General features: G+C 53.9%; 1 protein-coding gene across 2 annotated transcripts in view; it reads left to right on the top strand.

The window, feature by feature from the left end:
- Positions 1-26566, top strand: part of SMOC2 (SPARC related modular calcium binding 2) — a 155964-nt gene that overhangs the window by 119121 nt on the left and 10277 nt on the right. The gene's annotated exons all lie outside the window — the stretch shown is intronic.

Below are 26566 nucleotides of genomic sequence, written 5' to 3'. Positions count from 1 at the left end.
CACTTCCCTCCTCACCTTCCTTCCAGTGCAGGGGGAGGGACCTCTGACATCACGGCTCTGTGTGAGTGCTCGCCGGGGTGCACGTTCATGAATCAGGGTGCTTTCTGGATCTTGGGGCAGGGTTGGGGGGGGCGGTGGGAAAGGGCAGGAAGAGAGACCCTGAAGGTGCACACACCCTTGAAGAAGATTCCTAGAGTGACCCTTGTGTGTACGTGTCTTGGCCTTGGGAGGAGCGCCCAGGGGTGTCCTCAGGCCCCCCTCCCTTGTCTGAAATCTGGTTCAGCGTCAGTGGACGGCATGCTATCTTAACAGGGAAGAATGGGTTTAGCAGACTCATCACACGACTGTCTGCCCTTTCGCCCGTCTTAACCACACTGCTGAAACTTCAGGCCATCTGCTCTTTGTCTCTGAGGTGCTCACTTTTCTTTAAGATAATCTGAAACTGCCTTACCTCTATCTCAAGCTGTGCGTGCTTTTTGCCCTTATAATGTCAATGCCATTAATGAATGTGCGGTCAAGCTCTGGTCTTCATTAGTTAGAGACCCAGACCTTCCTTAGTTCATACGACAGACAGGCAGGCGCGCCCCTCGCGGCTCCTCTTGGAGCCTGTGCCTGGGGACTCTGGTACCTGGAACCTGGGCTGGAGTCTGGGCTGAAAGGCTGGAGTGGTCAGTGGTCGGACTACTGACCCTCAATATTGGGAAACAGTACGTGACGTCACTGTGGTCTTGTGTGGGGGTCAGACGGGCCACCTGGAGAAAGGTCACCCAGCCCTTCAGGGAGAGCCGCAGGAAGGGCGCTCTCAGAGCTGCGGGGGCCACACCCGCCCGCCGGAAGGAGCAGGGCGGCCAGGCTGCCCCCACAAAGGTGCCCTCCCAGTCCTGCCCTGAAGCCCGAGTCCCGGGCACGCAAGCCCTTTTACGCAAACCCTGAAAAGGTCAGCTTATTTTGCAATTCTGGATGTTTGGGAGTGCACCATTCATGACCACTTAATCATTTTGCTTTTTTGAAGATAATTATCCTTATTAGGGAAAAACAAGTAGGTCTTAAAATAACTCCTGGATGGAGGCTGTTCTTGTCAAGAGGGGAAGACGGTATCCAAAATAATACAGCACCATGGTGGGCAGGCAGACACTTCTCAGTCCAACGCTGATGCGTTTTCTTCTTAAAAGGCATGGATTTCATTTTAAGCAGCTTTATTAAGTTTCAGCCAGTAAGGGCCACTCACTTTCCCAGCCAGGCTGATAGTGTCCTCAGGCACAGCTCACTTGTTCGGCGGTTTGCTGACTGCCAAGTGTTCGTCCACACGCTGTGTGGGAGAGAGCGTGGACTTCCAGGCTCACAGTAACTGTGGGAAGGTGGTCACTTAACCTTGGGGGCCAGTGCTTGGCCCTGTGGAGGCACCATGGTCCAGCCTGAGGGGTCAGTTCCTGGGAACTGGGCTGTGGTTTCCACTCTCGGAGGTTCTTCTTTAACCCTGCAACGTGCCTCACACGACTGCTGGCCATACCTGAGAGGAGGCAAAACCTCGCATGAGAGACTTCCCACAGAGGCGCTAGACCACACCTCTCTCTGCGGATCTGACCTGCCTGGTTTGCACTGGCATCTCTTCATCTCGGTGATGTTTGGAATAATCTGTCTGCCCGACTCCTGGCCGGCCCGTGCCCCTCAGCCTCTCCCACTCCTCAGGGCTCTGCCGACCACCTGCTCACATCAGTCTTTCCAATGAATATTCAGGGTTGATTTCCTTTGGGATTGACTGCTTTGATTAGAAACCCTCAAAGCACCACCTGAATTCCTCAAGCAATATTTTAGCAGATTCTAAATGTTTTCAAAATTAATTTTTATTTCCTGAGGCAGAATAAAATGACCCTTACATCAGCCCAGCACACTTTCCCAGAGGAAACCCATCCTGACTGGCACCTGTGCTGAGCATGCCCGGCTCTCAGGGAGCGGGGCCCACTCTCCCCCCAGGCCGACTGGGCCTTTGGGGCTCTTCCGCAGACAATAGGCGGTGCCAGTGTTCCACCCCCTGGAAATGCAAGCTACGAGCGCCAACTCCACAGCCCGGCTCTGCTCTAGCTGTGTCGGGACGGAGCACTCTGTCTGAGGGCCCGCGGGTGCCCGAGGTCGGCTTTCCCTGGGGCCGTCTGCTCCTGGGCCCACTTCCCAGAGGCTCCCTGGCATCTGCCTCCCTGGGCTGGGCCAGGACGAAGCTGCATGGAGGGGAGGGCAGGTGTGCCATGTGCAGGAGAGGACTTTAAACAACGTTTTTGCTCTTAGGAGCTGTTTGATGACTTTACAGCTAAGCGTCATTGCTGGTTCACTCTGTCCAAGTGGGGGTCGAATTTTGGACATGGACAGGGCTGTTCTGAGCAGCCTGGCACAGGGACTGAGCTCCACTAGTTTATGTTTTGACCGGTTGATGGTTGATGAGTTGACCGGTTGAGGTTGATGACTAAATATGAAATTTAAAATATTAACTTTGTAGCTGAATAAGGTGACTAATCCTTTAGAAGAAAATTGCTTTTTGTAGAAAGCGTGACAAAGAAATGGACCGTTAAGTCCAGTTATATTGAGGAAAGGATGTTGCAAATACAAACTCCTTTGAAAGCACGCAAGTCATCTCCATCCTAAGGATTCATGACACAGGAATCCCGAGACGTGGGGGACCAGGGGCTCCGTCTCAGATGTGACATGCATTACTCACGAGGAACTGGGCAAAACCTGATCAGACATGAGGGATTGAGTGTGAAACGAATGCTCTACTTACTGTTTCCTAAAATAAAGACTAGATCAGATGCTGGATGGGCAGAAGGCACCCAAAAGGCGAGAAACGGGGAACAATTGTTGTGCTCCGCTTGGCAGAGTCTTAGTGAGATTTTTATTAGAATATTTAGCTCTGTTGATATTTTTCTCCATTTTTTTTAAGAGAATGAGGAGAAATTGGAGGAGGCTTGGAGGAAATTGCGGTGATTACTCATCCACAATAGAACCAGAACAAATAAAGACAAGATGAGGAAGCAAAGGCGTGTTTTTAACATGCGGAGGAAAGAACAATAAAGGCCACAGCAAATGTTAAGTGGCTTACAAGATGCGCACTTTTTCCACTTATTAAGCCTTTGGCAGCAAATGGAGAGAAGTGAGTGTAGTGGTTACTTCTTGATTCTACTGAATAAACCCTGAGGAGCATCTTTCCTTAACCTTCGGGTTGTACCCGCCCTGGGGTCGGGGGTGAGAGGTCTGACCTGGTGAAAATCTTCAGTGTTTGGTAAAAGTGTGGCTGGAAAGGGGCAGGCAAGTGGAAAGACTTTTTTTCTTTCCACCATCCTTCAAGTGGCATCCCTGACTCACTCACTAAGGCCTGCATGCTCGTCCTGTGCCCACCGCTGGTGGGCAGTCCACTGTTCTTGGAATTCTCTCAGCTGTTGCCAGGCACGCGGACCCTGTCCGGCCAGGTCTCCAGGCAGGCTCTAAGCAGCTTTCTGAGCCCCGTCCACACCAGGAGCAGGAGCCTCCTGGGGCTCCCTGGCTGGCCAGGTGTCCCCCTGATCGTGCGGGCTGCTGTCACCAGATCAGGTCCCCAGAAGGAGGCCCCACTGGCTTTAGCCCACCCACACATCCCAGTTCCCTACCATGAAATGCACATCTCAACCCTAGAGAATCATCCGCCCCAAACCGGGTGTGTGCGTCTAAAAGTCCACGAGGGATGTGGGAGAAGCCGGTCTCCACCCTGTTGTCGCCGGGAGCAGCCTGTGAGCTGCCAGGGGCGGCGTGTCCAGAGACAAGAGGGCCTGGGGTCCCTGTACAGCTAATCCACTCGTTTACCTCTTAACCAAGAAAGTGGGCAGGTTCCGCTACTCAGCTTGTTCTCCAAGTATCTATGAAAGCGTGTTCTTGGCTGTGGGCTGAGCGGCTGCACCTGGTTCTGTGCGCTGTCTCCATCAGGGCATCTTCGTGAGCTTTGTGCAGGGGCCCCCGCTGTGGGTCTCGCCCTGGGCCTGCCTGGAGCTGGGCCTGGTGGTTACTAAGGCGCTTCTTGCATCGCACCTGTTTCCGGGCTTGGGGAGCCGCGTGGACGTCCAGAGAACAGGGTCATCGTCGGGGCAGGGTGTCAGCAAATGAGGCCGTGGGGCTGGGGAAAGTGAAAGTGAAAGTGGCTCAGTCGTGTCCGACTCTGCGACCCCACGGACTATCCAGTCTGTGGAATTCTCCAGGCCAGAATCCTGGAGTGGGTAGCCTTTCCCTTCTCCAGGGGATCTTCCCAACTCAGGGATCAAACCCAGGTCTCCCGCATTGCAGGCTAATTCTTTACCAGCGGAGCCTGCAGGGCAAAGGTGAGGAAAGATGTGGAAATGGGCAAGTGACGAGGCACTTGAGGCTCCAGCTGTGGTAGGTGAGGGACACTTGGGTAAACGCGTGGCTCGAGCACAGGGGCGTGGTGCGTGATGTAAGAAACACAGAAGATGCAGTTACGACAGCTAGACAGGCACAGAAAAGGAGGGTTAGTGAGGTGCAGGTAACTCACCAACGTCAGAGAAAAGGTGGGCTAGCTTGTTTTAAAGGCTTGAGTTCTCACCTGACTCGAAAGATGGAAGGGAGGAAAGCTTAGGGTGGGGGTCATGGCAAACACGCCTCTCTGGCGTTACACACTCGGAGATATTTTAGAAGAAATCTCACTGTGTTTCTTTCATTGTTTCCTTTATATATGTTTTTAAAGTCTAAATAGCCAATTTAAGAAGAGTCTTTAAGATGGCAGGGAGAACTAATGCTGCTTATGTTAGCGTAGTAACGCCTTGGCCTCCGTCACTTTGGGAGTTATGACTATGCTGAAGAGAGAGGGAGAAGAGTTTAGATCTGTATTAATTGTGAAAAAGCATCTGCCAGACAAATTAATAATGTTAAGTCATGTTTCACAGACAGTTTAAATAACTCAAGAGGACAAACTGTTCTCAAACACCATTAAATATGTTTAATTTATGGCTAAACAATTATCCTATGAAAAGTAATTCCTGTCTCTATTACAACATTTTGTCTCAAATAACGATTTTACAAAGTTCCCAAGTACAGTATATACTTGAAAGAATAATAAAATTGACTTTAATTGGCCTGAACTCCCTTTTATTGGGTTGGCCAAAAAGTTCATTCCATTTTTTTCCCACAACATCTTATGGAAAAACCTGAATGAACTCTTTGGTCAACTCAGCGTTAATTTACGTCGTCCCCATAGACCCCGCCACAGCCAGATCAATGCCCTCCCGGAATTCAGAGTCGCTTAAACTGCGCTTTAGGAGAGGACGGAGCGGGTGTCCCACAGCTCTGGCCTAGAAGGTCCCTCCTGCCTGGGGTCCCGTGGGTTCTCTGTAGCGTGTGGCTCTTCACGCCATCTCCATGCTGGGGAGCTCTTGAAGCCAGGGCTGCACCTGTCTTTCGGCCTTTCCAGCCGCTCTGTGCGCTTCTCTGTGAACACACTGTTCTGCTGGTCTTTTCTCAGCCCACCCACACTCCCCGATTTGATCCTCAGCCCACCCACACTCCCCGATTTGATCCTCAGCCCGCCCCACACTCCCCGATTTGATCCTCAGCCCACCCACACTCCCCGATTTGATCCTCAGCCCACCCACACTCCCCGATTTGATCCTCAGCCCGCCCCACACTCCCCGATTTGATCCTCAGCCCGCCCCACACTCCCCGATTTGATCCTGATCTTAGACGGGCCATGGGGTCCCGAGTGGCTGGTGTTGGCCTTCAGTCTGTGGACCCTCAGCCTGGCTGGCACACGGCCCCAGAGAAGGCAGTCCTGGGCCTTCCTCTCTGCCAGACAAGCGGTTCAGGCCTCCTCTCACGCACCTCCGCGGCCAGCACTCCAGCCTGCTTTGGAACCGCTCTGCTCATCCCGTTAGCCCCTGTTCTCCCATTCCTAAGAGCCCAGCACAGCAACTGCTCCGCAGCTTCTCTGCTTAGCTTCCTCTCATAGCACTGAATTCCTTCTTTACAAACTCAAGCCTATGGAGCCACTGCTGGGGGCCAGACACCCTGGGGTCTCAGCTCCTCAGGACCCAGCGGCAATACTCCAGAGGGAAGACTGCAGTTTTACGACCCCACGATGGATGCTATTAAGCAAGAAAGCAATGCTGTAGCAATTAGAAAGACCAACGGAATGGAGACTCGTGCATGACAGAAGTTTCTCTTTATATCTGAACACACCACGATGTCACTCTACAAGCCCTCTTCTGGATTCTGTGCCAGGGTCAGGAATATCATGCCCGTGCCCTAGATATTGCCATTTGGGTTAGGACTCGCTTGGCAGAGTGTGGTGGTCCCATCACCACACAACAACAATGCTGTGGAGTGAGAGTGAAAAGCAACCCCCCTGCGGAAGTCGTGAGGGGAGCGGGGAATGGAGACATGCCAAATCCAACGACCCGCGCTGGGTCCTGGCCAGACACGGTTCTTCCTCTAGGAATAGAGACCGGACTGAGAGAATGGCCTAGCGATGGTAGAAATCGAGCTCTATCTTTCCTGATAGCTTCATTCCCTGAGAATTTAATTGGCCCACCAGAGACCACAGGGCTCAAGTACATAAGCTGTACATCGGCTGGCATGGACACTCCCCAGTGACCGATGATGGCGGAAAACGTCCCAAAACCTGGTTTATAATGAATACCAGCAGGACACAGAAACTTCTAGAATGTTTTCCCCAGGAAGATTTAATTTTTTCTTAGCTCTCTTCTGATTTGTTGAATCAAGAGCAACTTTTTTCAGAAAAATCAAGGATTTCTCCCTCTGACCAAAAAAGATAAATGGACTGCTCTTTGGTTGTTAGTTAACTTTAAGAAATCCCTGAGACAGGTTTTTCAAGTGTGACTTACAGCAGAAGAGGTTTTGAATTTTGAGTTCTCATCCTGCTTATCCATCTTTTCTCTGTGCTTTTGCTTATTAAATCAGCTAACGTATCAATTAACGTATTTAAAATGTATAATGACCTCATTTCAGGAGAATCTGAGACAACCCCCTCTGTTAAAAATCACACATCTCAGAATCTGATGATTGATACAGAATAGTATCATTCCTTAAATCCAGAAAGTGTTAGATTTCTGATTTTTAAAATCTCCTGAGAAACATGCATTGTCTGTCACGAAACAGCAGTTTTGGGAGCACCCTTTGACAGGCTCCAGAAAATGAAGTCAAAGTTTTGTTTAGCATTTTACCCTTTTAAATGATCCCCACTTGCTACCTTGAAGAGGGTAAATTTGTTTATTCAAATGCAACAGAATAAGAATTTTGTTTTTAGACTTTATCTAATGGAGAAAAAGTGTTGAAGAAAAGAAAGGAACAATATGAGGAACCAGAAAGACAGGTAGCCATGCACAGCCCAGTTCCCGGTAGCACCCGTTTCCCCAGTCAGGCCGCGTCATCTGCTGAGCTCACTCTTTGAGTGAACCGACTCCTCTTGCACATCCCACTCTCCCAGGAAGCCCAGCCCTAGAGTCCGCTCCTGCATTACATCCCCACTCTCCCAGGAAGCCCAGCCCTAGAGTCCGCTCCTGCATTACATCCCCACTCTCCCAGGAAGCCCAGCCCTAGAGTCCGCTCCTGCATTATGTCCCCACTCTCCCAGGAAGCCCAGCCCTAGAGTCCGCTCCTGCATTATGTCCCCACTCTCCCAGGAAGCCCAGCCCTAGAGTCCGCTCCTGCATTATGTCCCCACTCTCCCAGGAAGCCCAGCCCTAGAGTCCGCTCCTGCATTATGTCCCCACTCTCCCAGGAAGCCCAGCCCTAGAGTCCGCTCCTGCATTATGTCCCCACTCTCCCAGGAAGCCCAGCCCTAGAGTCCGCTCCTGCGTTACGTCCAGTTGACCTCCTGCCACCATACTTGCTGGAGATGAGGTTGCCCCGTGTCCGGCGAGCTGCTGCAGTGCCTGTCTTCCCACGCCTCTCCCCTGCGTGAGGCTGGTGCTCTGTCAACAGCTCTGCCGGGGGTCTCCCCTACCAGGAAGCTGGGGCACAGAGCGCCGCGTGGCAGCAGCTGGCTGGTTCTGTGCCCTGGTGGAGGAAGGCTGTCGGCTGTGAAAGGCCCTCTCTCTAAGGCCCACGGCACGCCTCCCTCAACTCTGACAAAGCAGGACCTGCTCGGCGTGGGCCTGAGATGCCTGCCAGCCCCCTTAGCAGATGCCCGAAGCGTAGTCCTTTCTGGAAGCCCCCTCTAGGGAGAAGGTTTGGATTCTAGTGCTTCTATCCGACGGCAACTCGGCTCTTATCAGTGAATGTGGGTGAAATGATCTCTTTAACTATCTGCTGGCTCTTGCATCGCGGCTTGTCTATATACATTCTTTGAATATGTGAAACCAAAGGAGCTAGTAGAGACGCGTGTGCTGCACAGAGGTCCCTGAGCAGCAAAAGGAGGCGGTGGGACGGAGGCTCGGCAAGACGGGACCACGTGCCATTGAGGAGTGTGGGCTAGGTCCTGCAGAAGGTTCGCCCGATGTGCGGAGTTCATTTCTTATTTAAAAACGCACAGGCAGGCTTGTGAATGACAGGTCCGAGGTGCCCCAGACAAACCAGCAGCAGCTCCAAGAAGCGCAGTGGCGTTCGTACTGGGGAGAGCCGATTGCAAACCTACAAGGCATCTGTCTCAAAGCTCGACGCAGAGCTTCACTGAGCCTTCACTTCAGCCCCGAGTAAAGGCGCTTTCTTTGGTCTTTATAGACAATATAAGCTCGACGTAGAGCTTCACTGAGCCTTCACTTCAGTGCCGAGTAAAGGCACTTTTCTTTGGTCTTTATAGACGACCTGTTGATGTTAAACAAACTGGGCCTGTACCATTTAGGTGTTACCACAGTGATACCTGCATTATGCAGGTGACGCCTATTTAAGCTAGAGAATCATGTTGATGCCAGTCAGAGTTACACACGAAACTTTCAGTTCAGTTCTGTTGCTCAGTCATGTCCGACTCTTTGCAACCCCATGGACTGCAGCACGCCAGGCCTCCCTGTCCATCACCAACTACCAGAGTTCACTCAAACTCATGTCCATCGAGTTGGTGATGCCATCCAACCATCTCATCCTCTGTCGTCCCCTTCTCCTCCTGCCTTCAGTCTTTCCCAGCATCAGGGTCTTTTCCAGTGAGTCCGTTCTTCACATCAGGTGGCCAAAGTATTAGAGTTTCAGCTTCAGCATCAGTACTTCCAATGAATAATCAAGATAAATTTCCTTTAGAATGGACTGGTTGGATCTTCTTGCAGTCCAAGGGACTCTCAAGAGTCTTCTCCAGCAGCACAGTTCAAAAGCATCAATTTTTCAGCACTCAACCTTCTTTATGGTCCAACTCTCACATCCATACATGACCACTGGAAAAACCATAGCCTTGACTAGACGGACCTTTGTTGGCAAAGTAATGTCTCTGCTTTTTAATATACTGTCTAGGTTGGTCATAACTTTTCTTCCAAGGAGCAAGCGTCTTTTAATTTCATGGCTACAGTCACCATCTGCAGTGATTTTGGAGTCCAAAAAAATAAAGTCTGACACTGTTTCCACTGTTTCCCCACCTATTTTCCATGAAGTGATGTGACCGAATGCCATGATCTTAATTTTCTGAATGTTGAGCTTTAAGCCAACTTTTTCACTCTCGTCTTTCACTTTCATCAAGAGGCCCTTTAGTTCTTCTTCACTTTCTGCCATAAGGGTGGTGTCATCTGCATATCTGAGGTTATTGATATTTCTTCTGGAAATCTTGATACCAGCTTATGCTTCATCTAGCCCTGCATTTCTCATGATGTACTTGGCATATGCACCTTTACATGAATCTTACTGGATCAAAACTCTTTATAGTGCGGGTCTCATTCTAAGAAGGGCTGTATTGGACCCTCAGTGATTCACTGTTAAGGGAACCACAAAAGAACTGTTATAAAGTTAGTGTCCTTGGTCATGGAACACAGACACACACAGACATGCCCACCCACCGTGGACACCATCCATGTCTGGTCTGAGGAGGCGTGATTTAGCAGAATTAACAGGAATGGGTGGACTCCCTGCCCACTCCCGGTCCCTTACATCCTGTGCAGCATCCTGTACATCCCTTACATCCCACTGGTCTGTGCAGAGGTTCCCGTGCAGGGTCTGCTCCCAGAGCCGCACGACGCCTGGTCCCCCGGGAGATGCGAAGGGTCGTGCTGTCCCTCCTCCGTTTGGCTCAGGCGTCTGGGACTGAGCTTGAGATGAGGACGCATGGGGAAGGGTGATGCTACAGGTGACTCACCAGGACGCCCCGGCCCGATGTCCATTTCCAGCCCGGCAGAGACAGGAAGTAGGACTTGGGGTGCCAGGGCTGCGAGTGAGCTGCAGTGGTCCCCAGTGTGTGCTCTGTGGGGAGGGGTCGCAGGAGGCCCGGCCAGTGTAGGCTCTGAACTAACAGTCGGTCCTGCTCTCAGGCGTGTTCTTAAGCTTCGTTTCTGCCATCTTGGCATCAGGCTTTGACGGTCTTATTTTCAGGCTCTTTCCTTTTAGTAAAAGTAAATGCCTTGGCCTCAGTTCGCCATTAGGTTTCACGCACCATCTCCTGGAAAGTGTCATTTGCCTCCTGGACTCTGCAAGGGCATCTGCGCAGTGAAGGTGGGCTGTGGGCAGGTGGCCCAGGACTCCTGGGTCTGGCAGGTGGACGTGACCTTGTGCCTGCCCGCCCTGTGCAGAGTGCCCGCAGACTGTCAGGGAGCAGCTTGAAGCTGAGAAGAAACAAGCAGAAGCCTCTGGGCTTCCTCACCAGGAAAGGGGGCGCCCGGTGAGGAGGAAGTGGACCCTGTGTTCACAGTCACTGTCCCGCCGCACACTGCCCCGCCGCACACTGCCCCGTCGCACACTGTCCCGTCGCACACTGTCCCGCCGCACACTGTCCCGGCCGTGGTGAGGACACTGACCCGGCAGGTCAGCCAGGGACCTGCTGAGCTGAGCGGTTCTGTGCAAAGGAAATGAAAAGTCAACAATTGCAGCGTTGGTGGGTGCAGAAACCCCTCTGCCTGATCAGTGTCCAGTCCTGAGTGTGGGACATGGAGAGGTCCTGATGCCTTAGAGACGAGTTCCTAACTGCTTAGGAGGGCATCAGACGCTGGAGGCATCTCTTCTCCTTAAATGTGGATGCTACCAGTCCATCCCCAGCTCCACCCAGGCCGTGTCCCCCCACAGCACGATGCTCTGCTCACGGCCTGGACCAGACTCACCATTTCCTTCTCAGGGTGGGGGCGAGGCCGCTGTGGCCTGGGGAGCTGGGGACAGAAGTGTCTGAACCCTGCTGCTGGCCTCTGCGATGATTCCTCTTTGGAAGGAATTGGCCACGTGTGCAAGATTTCTTCAGGCCGAGCTCAGAGTCCTTGGAATAGTCTGGAGTCTGGGCAGCTGCACTTTTATGTGCATTTTAGAAAAGAGTCGGTGTCAACATGGTTACCAGGCAACGTGGTTACCAGGGCAACGTGGTTACCAGGGGAGCTTAGCCATGACATTCCCACAAACATGCCTGCAACCACTCGGGTCTCACCTGTGTTAGCTGCAAAGTCTTGCATCATTTGGGCCATAGATGGCAAGGTCCCTACTCTCTAATCATCACCCCCAAAGACAGGCTCTGGGTCAACCCTTTACGACTGTAAGTGATCACTTATTGGTATATGGTTAGCAAACTTTCAGAGCCGCTTACCTTCAGCAGATACGCAAGCACGCATTTTCCAGCCTTTTTATCTTGGAAGGTCCATGTCCCTCTGAATCCGGGGTCTCTCCAAAGATGACGGCTGAAGGAAACTCGGGCTGCACCTGCTTAAAAATCCTTGTCAGGCTGACAGTATGGCCCCCGAGATGCAGGGCCTTCTTGCCCGGTTCTCTGTGTGTGCATGGAGCCAGCTGCCTCTGGAGGAGAAGCTGGCCCCCGCCTCCGTAGAAGGGGCCTTGTTCTCTCTGGTCCGTGTTATCATGAGGCTTCTCAGTTTACGTGATTCTCAAGGCAGATGGCTTCTTGTGTATCCAGTCTCCGAGGAGAGAAACACTCCATGCCCCCAGTGTCTGGGAGGAGCTCAGTCTTCATCAAAATCTAAGAAAAACGCACACACTTTGCACGAGAGACTTGTCCCCACGCTTGGTCTTCTAGAGCCTTCACTTTGGATTAGCTGGAGGCGCGTGTGTACAGACCACGGGCTGCCCCACTGCCGAGACGCCTCTGCCCACTTCAGGCTGTGCCCCAGGCCGACACTGGCGGACCTTACAAACAGAGCCCTTACAGGCTTGTCTGCCGAGACGCGGTGCCGTGCCGTCAGCCCCTGCGCTGCTGTGCTTGGGGCCTGGAGACAGGCTGTCTCCAGTTTCAGTATTGAGAAGTGGCCCTGACCTCTGGCCCATTCAGTCCTGTTCCGTCCACGCTGGGCTTTTTCTTCTGATTGGCTTTCTCTCCCCGCAGTGGCCCGTCTACACCAGAGGCGCTGAGGTGAAACTCGCTCTCACGTTCCTCTGTCTGCTTTACCCTTATTTTTTCTGGATGTTTATGTCTCTCTCATTTATTAAATCTAATTTTATTCTGATGTAGGGCATGCACTTTGCCATCTTCCTGGGGTTGTCAATGCCTGCCCCCCATAAATGTAACCGCAGGGTGCCTTTCGTCTGCACGGCTGTGCCCTGCTGACCCCACACACGTGTGTGTGAAGGTGTGCAGTGTGGGCTGAGACCGTGGTGAGGTCACAGGGAACACAGGCTTCCCCAGGGGTGGCTGCTCGTATCACAGTTTGTGGGCAGGACATTGAGAAGGAAGAGCCTGTGTCTTCCTGACAATGCCACCGACACGTGAAGAAGTCAAGGACGCTGACAGTCACTCCGCACGATCACATCCTGACAAGCGAGGGCTGCGGTGCTCGGCCCTGCCTCGGCTCAGAGGCCCCCGGCTGCTGACAGGCTGTGCTGTCGTGGGAGGGGGCAGCGTGGGGTAGACAGCAGGCTCTGGGTGCGGAGACCTGTGCGATTGGCCCGACACCAAGGGGTGTGTGGCAGGGCCTTGAGGCAAGCACTCGAGTCCCATCCGACCCCCCAGAAGCCCTGGAGATGACGCGTGAGAGCGTCGGGCCCTGAACTCGGCTCAGGAACAGGAGGCTGATGGTGTGGTCGGGAGGTCGGAGGAGAAGAAGGTCCATGCCCGCCAGGCCCTGCAGTGCGTGTTCCTGGAAAAGTGGATTTGAGATGAATTGTTAGGAAGGGAAAGACACAAGTGGGCAGAGAACGGATGCTATTTCAGGGAGAAGGAGCACCTTGGGTGCCAGGCAGAAGAGCTGCGTGATAAAGAGCCTGTTTGGAAGAGCTTCTGTTCCAGGAAGAGGTGGATGCGGGTTCTGTGGTTTTGTTTTCATATTAAATCATATTGTCATACTTTTCTAAGGAGGATGGGCTTTCCAGTTACAGTCAGCGACTGCAGATCCAAGTGAGAAGCGTGAGTGTGACCTTTCTTGAAGGATCCCCCCTTCCCTTTGAATCGTGGTTTTTAGAATCCTGTCTCCAGCTTGTTAGGGACGACCTCCTCCATGAGCTCTCTCCAAGGTCACCCTAAGAGCATTCAAGTCCTCATCAGGCACGTCACTGCAAAGGTGTTTAGGAAATGAGAAAACTGAAGACAGGCCCTTATGGCTCTTCCTCAGGGAGCTCCCTAGAAACACTCTCATCTGTCCATTGATGTCACACCTTCTTCCTGCAGCCTTTGAACCAGAGGCAGGTCCACTGACCTCTGTCACCTAGGGAGACGTAACAGGTGGTCAGAGGTGGAGCCTGGGAGGTCGGGTCCAGTTGGATCCACATCCTCTGGGAACAGAGGTTGCTCCAACCATTAGGAGTTTGTGTAAGAGAGGGAACAACCCAATCAAGTCCCCACTTCTCTACGAAGAATGTGAACGAAAATGCCTTCATCCTTCTCCATGGCCAGGTTCCTTTCTATTTCTTTTGCCCAGAAAAGACAGGGCTGTGGATGAGCTGGAGAATAAACTTGGGTAAATTTGCAGATAACCATTTGAATGTGGAGAAATGTGTATATACGAAATCTCTTGATATTTGAAAACTTGAGAAACCATGGCAGACTTGCCTCCTCCCTAGAGAGGTCTGAAAAGCATTTTGCCTGTTTCTTCATTTCTGGGACAAACTCCTACATCTCAGAGCTGATGGGCAGGGGAGCCCAGGTCGGTGTCCTTGGTAAGTGCTGGGTGCAGATGTGCCATAGACCAGGGGCTGCCAGGAGGTGGACACACTGCCCTCACACGCCTGGGTTTGGGGAGCCTGGCATGGCCACCGTCCAGCAGTCTGTTCTCCCTTCCGAGTCTTAGTCTGCTCGTCAGAGAAAAGGGCTGATGCACACCGCCACCTCCCAGGTCTTCTGAGGGTGGAGCTGAGCCTCCTTCACGGGACGTCCCTCTCAGGGACCCTGTAGGCCGACGGGTGGGCGGGAGGTCACTGAATGCTACCCCTTCCTGCCCAGGCTATAATGGACATCTCCCGTAGTTAGCTCTCACCAAATAACGATTGTGATTTAATTTTTTTTTAATTAAAGAAAAAAAATCAAGAGTCCCCACTGGATAATCAAATCATGTAAGCTTCATGTGTACAACATGGTGTTTCTACTTCTGTCTGCATGGCCTTGATCTCCCACCAAAGTGGGGTTTCCACCGGTCACCAAACAGGCGACCCCTTTACCTGTCCCCCCCCTCCACCTTCCCTTCCCCAGCCTGTTCTCTGTATCTGGGGGTTGGTTTTTATTTATTCATTTATTTTGTTTGGTTGTTTGCTTTCTGGATTTCACATATGAGTGAAACCGTATTCTATTTGACTTCTCTGTCTGGCTTACTTCACTAAGAGTAATACCCTCCAAAACCATTCATGTTGTAGCAAATGGCAAAAGTTCATTCTTTTTTATATACATACCACACCTTCTCTTCCCCTTTATCTGTGGGCAGGTATTTGCATTAATTCCACATCTTGGCTGTTGTAAATAGTGCTGCTCTGTACACTGGGATGCACGCATCTTTTCGAATCAGGGTTTTCATTTGCTTTGAATAAACACCCAGAAGCGAGATAGCCGGACAGTTCTGGTCTTAAGCTTTTGAGGGATGTGCATACTGTTTCCGTAGCAGCTGCAGCAGGTGACAAGGAATCATTTGGGACGTATTCAGACTACGTGGTTCTAAGAGAGGCCTGTGACTGGAATAGGAGGTGGGTGTTCACAGCCTTTCTCAAGGGTGAGGCTCCTAGACCAAAAACGGGCCCCTGGGCTGCTGGGGAGTTCCCCCGGGAGGCTGTGGGGTTTCACCCTGCACAGCATCAGGAATGCCTTAGGCCTTCGTCTGCGCCTCTGCTTGAATTTCAGGCAGGGCAGGGACCTCAGTGCCAACGGCTTCCCTCCTGGTTCCCTCCGCTCTTTAGAAAACGTGTGGCTCTTGGTCAGTTTCTGAGCTTTGTTCCAACACGACGTTGTGTGATGTTTGACTCAGAGGGCCCATTACTGAGGGCTTTTCAGATGCTCATGAGAGATGAGAGGCACATGGGTGGAGAAGTGAGGGTCCTGAGCTGAGGAGGGCCAGTCCGGTGCCTGGGACCAAGGGGGCGGCACCCAGGGGGCTCCCGCGGGGACCGAGGAGGCTGTGCCTAGCGGGCTCCCAGGGGACCGAGGGGGCTGCGCCTGGCGGGCTCGCGCAGGGAAGGTCTATATTTCAGACCGCAGCGCCATCTCCCTGCGGCACAGGCAGCGGTGAGCCTCCACGGAGGATGTGACCCTGCTCTTCCGACGGTGTCCAGGCTCTCCGCGGTGGCGGGGTCACTCAGAGGGGCTTCTTCCTGGGCAGAGCTGAACATGGTCCCGTGGGGGCTGGAGTTCTGTGAGCGGGGTTCCGGAGCACAGAGCCCTGCAGCCCACTGCATCCCCGGGCCGCCTTTCAGGGGCGCCTTGGTGCTCGAGGGGCTTCCAGCCCCCATGCCAGCCTTTCGCTTTATAAGCCTCATTCTCTATCTTCATTGGTGTTTTGTGTTAACCCCCCACCCCCACCCTCTGTTTTTGGAGGAGCCTGGTGGGCTGCAGTCCATGGGGTCGCAGAGTCAGACACGACTGAGCGACTAACACAGGTAAAATTGTGAATTCATCTGTTTTAAGGCAGCTTTGAAAGCAAGAATCTTCCACATAGAATGTTCACAGGTTCAACAGACAGTTTCTGGTGAGAAATCCCAGGGATTTCGCTCCAAATTGTTCCACAAGATATGCGAGAATAAGTCCAAGCGTTTGTTCCGTGAACACGTATCCTGATGTGGGAGCACTGCTCCGTGGAGTGGACATTTGGCACCGAGCCCTGGGCCCCTGAGGATGTGCTGATCTGAGGACGCAGCCCTTGCTGGGGCACTGCTTGCCACCAGGACCCTCTGGCAAGTTTGTCCACATGATACGTGACACGATGGCCCCGACACAGCTGTGCAAACCCGAGACTCACTTCTCTCTGCTCACTGTGGAGGAGCGTCAGTGAAGCCCCTGCCGGTCTGGCTCCTGCCCCCCCGCCACCGCAACAGGGACGTCCAGCTCCACCAGCTTCCGCTGACCCAGCCCACTGGCCCGTCTGGGACAGTCCACATGGATGCCTAGGGGGCTTTAGTCCCAAGAGAAATGATGCTCCTTTGAAGGACATCATTACACATTTTCTGATGGAAATACAAGCGTAAGCGCAGACCTCTTTGGACTCTGTTCACTGCCGAGATCCAGCTTCATCACACTCTGTGAAGCCAGGAAACCCCGGGCTGCTGGGGCCGTAGTTTTAAACAGCGCCAGTCACTGAGTCAGACATGGGTGAAGGATGTTTTTAAAGCGTCTTTTGTGGGAGTGATACTCAAGCAGCTTTATCTTGCGGTTACAGTCTATCTTTGTTGCTGTTAGGTGTTTGGAGGAAGGCTGAGGCTTCTGGCGTGCAGGGCAGACTTGGGGCTTTAGAGGGCTGGGTGGGCGTGGGGGGCCCTGGGCACAGAGAGTGAAGCAGAGGTCGGACTTAGAGCCGCAGGGCTGGTGAGCAAAGTGGCGAATCTCCGTCGGGGGGACGCTTGCGGTCAGCGTGGCCCGAGCCCCTCCCGGGAAGACAGTGCAGGATCGGGCAGCGAATCATGTGGGGTCTGTAATGTTTTGGTTACTAACCTCAGAACAGCTCTGAAGTCTGCAATGTTGTCAGGCTATTTGTGACTCAAACAGAAGAATTTGAAATTCAGGCAAAGTGTTAAGTGATACGAGGAAGAGGCAAACTTGTTTTTTAAAGGAGAAAATGACTCTCGTGTGCTTTGTTCACGCACGAGTACTCTGAGCTAGACCCGGCTAGACCCGGCGGGCCGGCTGTGAGGTCCAGGGGGCTTGGCACCCTCACCCTGGAGAGGTTGAGAAGCGGGTGCTTTCAGTGTAGAGTTTTCTTTGTTTATATTCAGCTGTAGTTTCTAGTCTCATTCATCAAGTTGTCGACTGAATTCACCATTTTTGGCTCTGAGTGACAGGTCTGGACATAGAAGAAAAAAAAAAACCCAAGACATGTTGCTTGAGTCACTTCCAAAATGTGACCTGACCTTCTGCTTCTGCAAGACCCAGCCTTTGATGACTTGCCCACATTCTGCCAAGGACATAACTGCTTCCTTTCTGTAGGGAAGAGCCAGAAAAATCATCGAAGCAGCCTTTCTTACTCTGTTTATCTGTGAAGGTTCACGCTGGCCTTTGCATTGAAACTGATTGAAGCTGGGACTTGACTTGGTCCTGAGATGCAGATTTTCGAGCAGATTCCTGGAGGCATCCACTCTCTGCCTCGGCAGAGCAGAGTCTGCAGGCCCGTGACTGGCACAGCAGCTGAGGAGGGCACTCAACCGGAGGTGGGGTGGTGTCTACCTCTTACCCTCATGCCTGGTTTAAATTTCCCCCCGAATCACAAGGGTGCAGAGATGGTGCAGGCCCCTGTTCTGTTTTCTGCCTGCTGCAGGGGTGGGGGGCTGGGACTGTGAGCGGGGCGGCCCCGGCCCACTCCCCTCCCAGGCAGCACACAGCCCCACTCTGCCATCTCACGAGCTTTGCTTCCGTGTTGGGGCTCTGAGGAGGTGATCGCCCCGTACACTTGGTGATTAAAACCCAGGGGCCCCAGAGACTGGCTGGTGGGTCACTGGGCATCCTTGGCTGTGCCCTTCACCTCCTGTTTCCTCGACTCCGTTATGGACCATCACGCCGTTTTGCGGTTACTGTTGAGTGGCGGAGTTCTCTCACACTCTGTGCGTGTCCCTGTCCCTCGCTTTCTCCTTCCCTTCCTCATCGTCCCTCTCCCCTCCCCGTCCCCCTCCCCTCCCCTCCCCTCCTCCCCCCTCCTCCCCCCTCCCCCTCCTCAGCAGGCTTTGCTGATAGGGGGTCTGACCCGGCAGAAGGAAGGGAGGGAAGCCAGGGCAGGTGCAGAGCCTTGGACGTGAAGGGCAGGGTGCAGACCTCTGAGCCCAGGCTCCGTCTCTGCTGCAGAGACCCAGGCACTGAGTGGCAGGGAGGTGGCAGAAATCGCCTTTGATTGAATGCTCTGGGATGGCTATGAAAACACGGGCTCACTCTTAATATTTTAAAAGTGTAGCAAAAGGAGACCTCACTTGAAATCCAAACAAGGTCATGGGTGCTTTAAAGTGTAATTTACAAGCACATGGTAGAGCAGAGGCTTCTTTTTTACGGCGGAGATGAAGGGCGTTTTACGGGTTTGTGGTGTGAGAACACGCAGGCCGTCTACGTGGTTGCTTAGCCCGGCTCTTGCTTCGGTTCCTCATACAGGGTGTGACAGGGCTGAGCTGCAGAGCAAGGCGTGGAAGGCAGATGAACCAGAGTCTGGGAAGGAAGCTTTCTCCCCTGGAGGGGAGGCAGGAAGAAAGCACCCGGCCCGTGTCCAGACGCCCGGGCTGACTCCAGGCCTCATGGCCTGCAGGTCGCTGGGCCCAGGCCGGCTGCTCGCTCCTTCCTCTGGCCAGGCCGGGCGGGTGCTGGGCTGTGGGGTGAGGGGTGCTGCGTCCGCTGCTGTCTGCATGCAGAGCTCCTGGGGCAGAGACCTCCCTGTGCCCCTGGGTCGCCTGGATCAGCCAGGCTTCTGTCTGCTCATGCAGCCGAGATTCCGTCCGCCGTTCCTCATTCACAGGCTGTCACCGTAGATCCCCCGGGGCCTGGGGCAGGTGCCGCGCTGGGTCGTGCCACATGCATGCCCGCCAGGCACATGGCCGTCATCCCTGGGGCTGCAGTAAGAACCTTGTCACTGTTACTGCGTTCCCAGCCCTAGAACACTGGCCAATCAGCAGCTGGCCCTCCAGGGGCAGCCCTGACTCAGCCCCCACAGGAAGGTGGCCGTTGCCTCAGGGAATAGTTCAGAACTGCTCTCAGCAACACCTGCCTGCACTGCTGGGTGCCTTGGTGGAGAGCAGGCAGTGAATAAAGAAATGCGTGTGTCCAAAAGCGGGAAGCGATGCTTCTGTGCCCAGTGCAGCATCACCACTCTCTCCTGAGTCATGAATAGACACGCGATTCCCGGGCATGGTGACCTCGCTTCTCCGAGAGACGCTGGGGCACTGAGCTGAGCCTGGCGGTCAGAGCCCCTCCAGAGGGCGGTCAGCACCACGTGGACCCGGCCACGTCTCCTCAGGAGCCTCCTCTCTGGTAAGGACATGCTCTGTCCCCACCGTGGCCACGCGGTCTGTCTCGTCGAGTTGAGTGGGGGGAGGTGCCCACACAGCCTCACGTCATGTCTGGTGCTGGAGCAAGGAAGGGAAGAAGGGCCGGTGTGCCAGGCTTCGAGAGAAGACAGTCACTGCTGACTCCTCCTCCGTGGTCTTCAAGATGCTCCACGTGCCTGTTTCACGGTCAGAGATCATTCAAGACCTTGTGCCCAGAAGAGACAGGGAGGGGAGGATGAAGCCCGTGGATCTGGAGCCATCACCGGTGACCCTCATCCTGGGAAGGGCGTCAGGACACCTCATCATGGGGATGTGTGTCCTCAAAGGCTCCCGGTTCATAGCTCCCTGGGGACAGTCCCCAGTGTGGCAGCCGAGGAAAGCCGGTACCTCCCGCAAGCGGATTCCTACTTCTGTCGCCATCAGCCCTCCTCTCATCACCACTGCTTTATTTATAAACTCCTTGAGGGTAAAAGTGCTGCTTTCCACAGGAGGTGTGGCTAATGGTTATCACACAAGTGTTTGAGGATGTGCTGCTTTCCCTGAGGAGTGTAGGGGGCACGGGGACACACACCGTCTCTCGAGTACATGTCCCACTGAACGTATCAGCTGGTGCCGACTCTTGGCGTACGTACTGGGCTCAGCTGACCCACCCAAAGGAGAACTAAACCACAGGCCCAAGTGCGGCGCGCCCAGCCCCAGGAGCCTCAGGCATGAGAGCACCAGGAGGAGGACTCCCCGAGCCCGACTTCCTCTGACCAAGTTATTCTTCTCCAGGAGAATAACTGCCCGGGGCCTTTAGGCGTGGACTTTAGCCAAGCTCTGATGTTCACCAGTGCATTATTGAATGTTAAGTAATCAAAGCACAGCCTCAAGCCTAAAATCCTCTTTGTTTAGAATGAAAAAGTGTGTAGAAAATATGAAAATAAATATATAAAATATGTAAATATTAGAAAAGGTAAAAAGCCAGAGCTAATACACAGTAGTAGTGATTTTGCTTTTAATCTTAAGGCTGGAAACTTTTGTGCTTTTCCTTTGGGCCTTTTGTGAGAATGAACTTACTGTGTCCCACATAGGTGTCCTAAAGTGTGAACGTGTGTGTGTGTGTGTGTGTGTATGTATGTGAGCGCTCAGTCGCTCAGTCGTGTCTGACTCTTTGTGACCCCATGGACTGCAGCCCACCAGGCTCCTCTGTCCATGGGATTCTCCAGACAAGAATACTGGAGTGGGTTGCCAGGCTCTCCTCCAGGGGATCTTCCAGACCCAGGGATCGGACCCAGGGATCCAACCCAGGTCTCCCACATTGCAGGCAGATTCTTTACCACTGAGCCACCAGGGAAGCCCAAAAACGTATGAGGGGGCATCCTGATTATGTCTCTCCTGCAGTGTGGGGGCCTCCTGGTTCCACACTGTCGTCTTCTTTTTTCGTAAATCCTGCTTTTTATTCATCTTTGGCTGCGCTGGGTCTTCGTCGCTGCCCCCGAGCTTTCTCGCGCTGTGGTGAGCAGGGGCTCCTCTCTGGTTGTGGTGCTGAGTTCTCATTGCGGCGGCGTCTCTGGCTGCAGAGCACAAGCTCGTTTGCTCTGCAGCAGACTGAACCCTCCTGGACCAGGGATGGAGCCCGTGACCCCCACACTGGCAGGCAGGCTCCTAACCACTCGACCACCAGGGAAGTCCGAACGCCGTCATCTCGACCGTGACACTCAATTCCCAGCTGGCGGGGATGTTTATAAAGATATGTTTTTTGTACTTTTTATTAGCTGCAGATGCATTTTAAACATGCTTTAAGAACTTTTCTGATTACTTTTGTTTAATGTTTTTAACGTTTGAACTGCATATAAATTTAGAAATTAAGAAAAAGGCACTTATTAAATTAAGGCAGGTTGTCCTGAGGTGGGAGTGTGGGGGTGGGAAGTGAGGTCAGTGAAGTTGCAGGAACTCCAGGTGTGGGGACCCATCCTGTGGACCCTGGGGCCCCAGGTGGGATGCCGGGGCCCCAGGGCCTGAGATGGGCGTGTTGTGCGTGTTTGGGGCACGTCAGTGCGTGGGATACAGCACGCCAGCTCCACGTGTGGCTGAGGAGAGCCTGGACTAGGAAGGAGCCTGGTGTTCCGGCTGAGTGGACGCGGGGCTGTGGCGCGAGGGCGGGTGGCGGTCAGGGCAGACCTCAGGGGCTGCGCTGTCGGAAGTTGTAGAGTGGAGAGCCCAGGCCCTCACGCTCCGGGCCACAGACTGTCTCCCTGCCATGTCTCGGGTCTCAGGGGCCCTCCACACAGCACCGGAGTCTGCAGACCTTCCCTTCTCCCCTGCACTGCTCTGCTGTGAGTTAAACTGTAAGGTCCTGCCATTCTATCTCCCACTTCTGTAACTGACCAGCCAAGGGTGGTCTTTTTCGATGCCGCACTTTCGCCTGCTCATGTGCAGGAGGAGCCTCCCCCGGGGAACTAACCCGCTTCCTCTGCACACGCTCTGCACACGGGATGGAGGTGACGTTCCGGCTCTGGCGGACGTGGTTTGTGCAGGGAGCTCGTCGCAGCTCCCCTCCCTGCCAGGAACACGCAGGAAAAAGGAGCAGCATGACTCGCCTCTGCTTGCACTCACCGCACTCACTTCCAGGTGAAGGTGATGGACAGAGGAATTACGAGCCACGCAGCTGCTTTTATGCAGCCCAAAATATTGTACATGAAACAAAGGGATTTAAAACCTGCAGACTGAAGGCAGGAGGAGAATGGGACGACAGAGGATGAGATGGCTGGATGGCATCACCGACTCGATGGCCATGAGTCTGAGTGAACTCTGGGAGTTGGTGGTGGACAGGGAGGCCTGGCGTGCTGCAGTCCATGGGGTCGCAAAGAGTCGGACACGACTGAGCGACTGAACTGAAAATTCACGTAGGTTAGCAATTTGTAGATTGTGTTAGTCTTCAGGCAAGAGTGGGTTTAATCCACTGCAAAGAGACAGTCTCAGTGTTCGGCGTCTCGTTTCTAGAGGAACAGGTGCGACAGTCCCGGTCTCTCACAGCCTTGGAGGCAGCAGACGGCGGCTCTCGCTCCTGACCCCACCCTGCAGGTCACATGTGCTCATGTCACTCCGGGAAATCGCACAGAACTCGACTTCCCTGAAAACTTGTGTGATAAATTCTTAAAAGTTTGGGAGAAGCCAGACTTCCAAAACTTGAGGAGTTAAAACTATGAGCAGGGAAGTAGTTGCTTGCAGTGGGATGAACACGCGTGCAGGCTCACACAGCTCCCCAGAGGTGCACACAGCTCCCCAGAGGGACGCACACAGCTCCCCAGAGGGGCACACACAGCTCCTCAGAGGCGCACACAGCTCCCCAAAGGGGCACACAGCTCCCCAGAGGGACGCACACAGCTCCCCAGAGGGGCCCGATAGCCAGAGAGAGGGTTCTTACTTCCTCTTCATGTTATTCCTCACCTGTGTTAGTTCCATAGACATTTGAAATGATAAAGCAGCAGATGAAGCTTTTAAGCCCGCTCGGTGCTGGATGCTCTAAAGCCCGACTGATGGCTGTCACTGTCCCCTGACCCTTCGCCCGTCTTGTCACCCGGTCAGCAGTGGACCCTCAGCCCCGCTTTCCCTGACCCACAGCCCCCGTCCTCACCTGCTGGGCGACGCGCAGACCTCAGTTGGGCATCGGTGTTGGCTGACACGGGCCAGCGCTGTGTACCGCATACACCACCATCCACTGGGGACATCGCCAGCCCGCCTTCCCCGTCTCGGTGTTGGCTTTCCTTTCGAGGGCCATCCTGAGTGCGCTGGGTCACGGGAGAGAAGCAGATGCCAGTTACCACGTGGAGTGGAGTTTCCCAGCGTGGTCGAGGTCTCAGCCCCGAAAATGTTTCCATCTGTATTTGCAAGAAAAAGGGAAAGGATGAAACAGTCAAGTTGCTGAAGTCAGTAATTTCTACACCAAAAACGTCTACTTTTTAAAAGAAAGATGTCTTATAGGGCAGAAAGCATTCATTTTAAGAGTTAACAAGTCAAATAGTTTTTAAGGCATCAGCTATGAACCAGGTTCCCTGGGGCCACATGGCGCCTGGAGTCTGGGGAGCAGTGGCCAGCGGCTCGCTGCTGAGGAGCTCGCTAGGCCCGGGCACTGAGGCTGGGGCGGGGCCACCCGCTCACGCGGGTCAGGCTGGGATTAGAACCCGAGTGTCTGCACAGGACTCCGACAGGGTGCCAAGTATTTTCCTTGGATTTCACAGATAAGTGAAATCAACTGAGCATTTCCAAGCCAAGCAGGATGCTGGATTTTGCCTTGAATGTGTAAATAAATGGTTGCAGCCCTTCTGCTTCCAACTTGGAGAAGGGCCGTCTGGTTCCCGCCCCCACACACAAGCGTCTCTTTACCGGGCTGCCAGGTCTCCGTGGAAGGCCCTGGTGCGTGGCTGTCCCTGCCCTGAGCCCCCCGACCCGAGCCCTCCGGGCCTGCTCCACGTCCTGTGCGTGGAAGCAAATACACAGGGACTCTGAGTCCCGTCGCAGAGCCCGCCGGCCGCGGTTTCCCCAGCACGAGGTTTACGGGCGCTGGGGGCCGTGCCAGGCCCTGCGGGCAGAAGGAGGGGAGGTGAGCTGCCATGGGGGAGGCCAGGCCCCCTTGGGTGGGCACCCGCTGTCTCCACGTGAGCGACCCACGGAGCCGGGCCCAGGGCCGCTGGCCATGGCCCGTGGTCTGCAGGCAGGACGCAGAGCTCTGTGGTGGTCGCTGCGGCCCGCGGCCTGAGGGGGCGAGCGTAAGGGAGGCTAGGGGCTGCTCTGGGCTTCCTGGGAAACCCGACGGCCGAGGGCCCGGCTCCCTTTGTCCCCCAGCTCTGAGGCTCCTCGGGAGGCCCCGTCCATTGCACAGTATGGCTGGCACTTCTCATATAACCAGAAGCCACTTCTCAATTGTGCGTGCTCTGATTTTTTCTTTCGGATTTCTTCTCATTTTTACAAACATCGTGGAGGATGAGCAGGCCTGGGACTCCTGTGTTCCCAGGAGGAGGCGTCCTCTCAGGAGGGCTGGGGAAAGCCGGGGGTGAGGTGCAGGCAGGAGGTGAAGGCGGTCCTTGCCCCCTCCATCCTCGGTCTCTCAGCCTTCGACGCCGCCTGACCCTGATGCACTGTCGTCGTCCAGTTGCTAAGTAGCGCCCGACTCTGCAATCCCACGGACTGCAGCGCACCAGGCTTCCCTGTCCTTCACTGTCTCCCGGAGTTCACTCAAACTCACGTCCGTTGAGTCGATGATGTCATCCAGCCATCTCACCCTCTGTGTGGGGATTATTTTCCCAGGATGCTGGCCACAGTGGGTGCTGCCCGGCCCTATTTGTTCACACACGTATTCAGAGGTGGTGCCGCCATTTCTGTTTCATGAGGGGTTGTCCTGGAACCGGCAGCCGCAGGTCCCAGAGTGTGAGGCCCCGGGTCTGTCTCCCCGTCACGCCAGGTGAGGACATGGACCCGTGTGCCGGGGTCTGCTGGATCTGAGGGCTGCTCACCCCTGAGCGCCAGGCCTCCATCCAGGTCTGAACACGGGCTTGTGGAGGAAGCTCAGCACTGTCAACGGTGTGCCCACCGCAGGTTGACGTCGCGTGTGTGATTCGCAGTTGATCAGATTAAAGCTCGTGTCCTCGTCCACACAGCGTGGGCGGGAATCGTCTCAGGAGCAGTAGCTCCCTCTCTTGGTGCCTAAACCATCTTGTCCTTTTCTTTACTCAGGTGAAGTTCGGTGTGTTTGCAAATAAACATGAAAGGTATTCTTTGGTTGGACTGCAGTGACCTCTCAGCTGCAAAATATAATCCTGAGCAGAAAGATACCTGCACTTTAAAGTCTGTAATTTACACCATGGTTAAAAAAACAATGCTATAGCAGCATTGATCTAGTATTTCTTGGTTTAGAAGTAGATTAAACTTTCAGTGTTAACTGCTCTGTGCGTTAAAGTCTTCTCAATCTTTTAGATGCGATTAGTCTTGTGTTTCATGATGAATATATCTCATTTTCCGATTAAAAACCTTTACCTCATTTGGGGGATATGATTAAATTGGCAGCAAATGTAACCGGGGTTGATCCCCACTGAAGTCATACTCACCACACAAAAGGCCGGCATCATTTGTCCTTAGAGCTGTCTGGCCCACAACAGTGTCCTCAGTTCGGCCTTCCGGACACCGGCCCACATCCCTCTCTGGTGTTGCAGGCCAGCGGGGTGCGGGAATTCCCGGGGAGGCTGGGGCTGGGGTGGGCCGTGCACACCCTCTGGGATACCCCTGCCTTCCCCAGCGGTGCAGCCGGCCTGGAGCTCAGGCCTGCTTGCTGTCCTCTGTCCTCTCGGAAGTCGGCAGGCTGCTCTGGGGGAGCTCAGCGCTGTGCCGAGGACGCTGCCCGTCCTGGAGGGGCGATGTCCCCACATTAGATGACCGTCCCAAACACGCTGTGCCAAGGGCGCTGCCCGTCCTGGAGCCGGTGATGACCTCATCAGACGACCGTCCCAGGCACGCTGTGCCAAGAGCACTGTCTGTCCTGGAGCGGGTAAAGTCCAGCCGCAAGTCAGCTGCTTCCTCCCCGGGGAATGCTTAATGTGATATTTTATTTTTTCCTTGAAAAGTAACGTTCTCCCTGGGGGTTTCCCCTATAGATCACAATCTACTTTGCTAATTGTATTCATAGGGGAACAACACAGCTCTTTTTTCACCCTCCCCTGACCCTTAGGGATTCGCATCTGTTTTCTGATATGTGTATTTAACGAAGTGGAAACCAGCGTAAATGGATTCCTGCTACAGGCAATTAACATGTGCTTGAATAATAATAACAAAAACTCAAGTGTCAAAAGGAGGTTTGTGAAACCCCAGCTCTCCGACTGTGTAAGCACGCGGGTCTTGA

Source organism: Bubalus bubalis, chromosome 10 (genome assembly GCF_019923935.1).
Source record: "Bubalus bubalis isolate 160015118507 breed Murrah chromosome 10, NDDB_SH_1, whole genome shotgun sequence".
Lineage (NCBI taxonomy): Eukaryota > Metazoa > Chordata > Mammalia > Artiodactyla > Bovidae > Bubalus > Bubalus bubalis.
The sequence above is the reverse complement of the archived record's forward strand: the minus strand, read 5'-3'. Positions and strand labels throughout refer to the sequence as shown.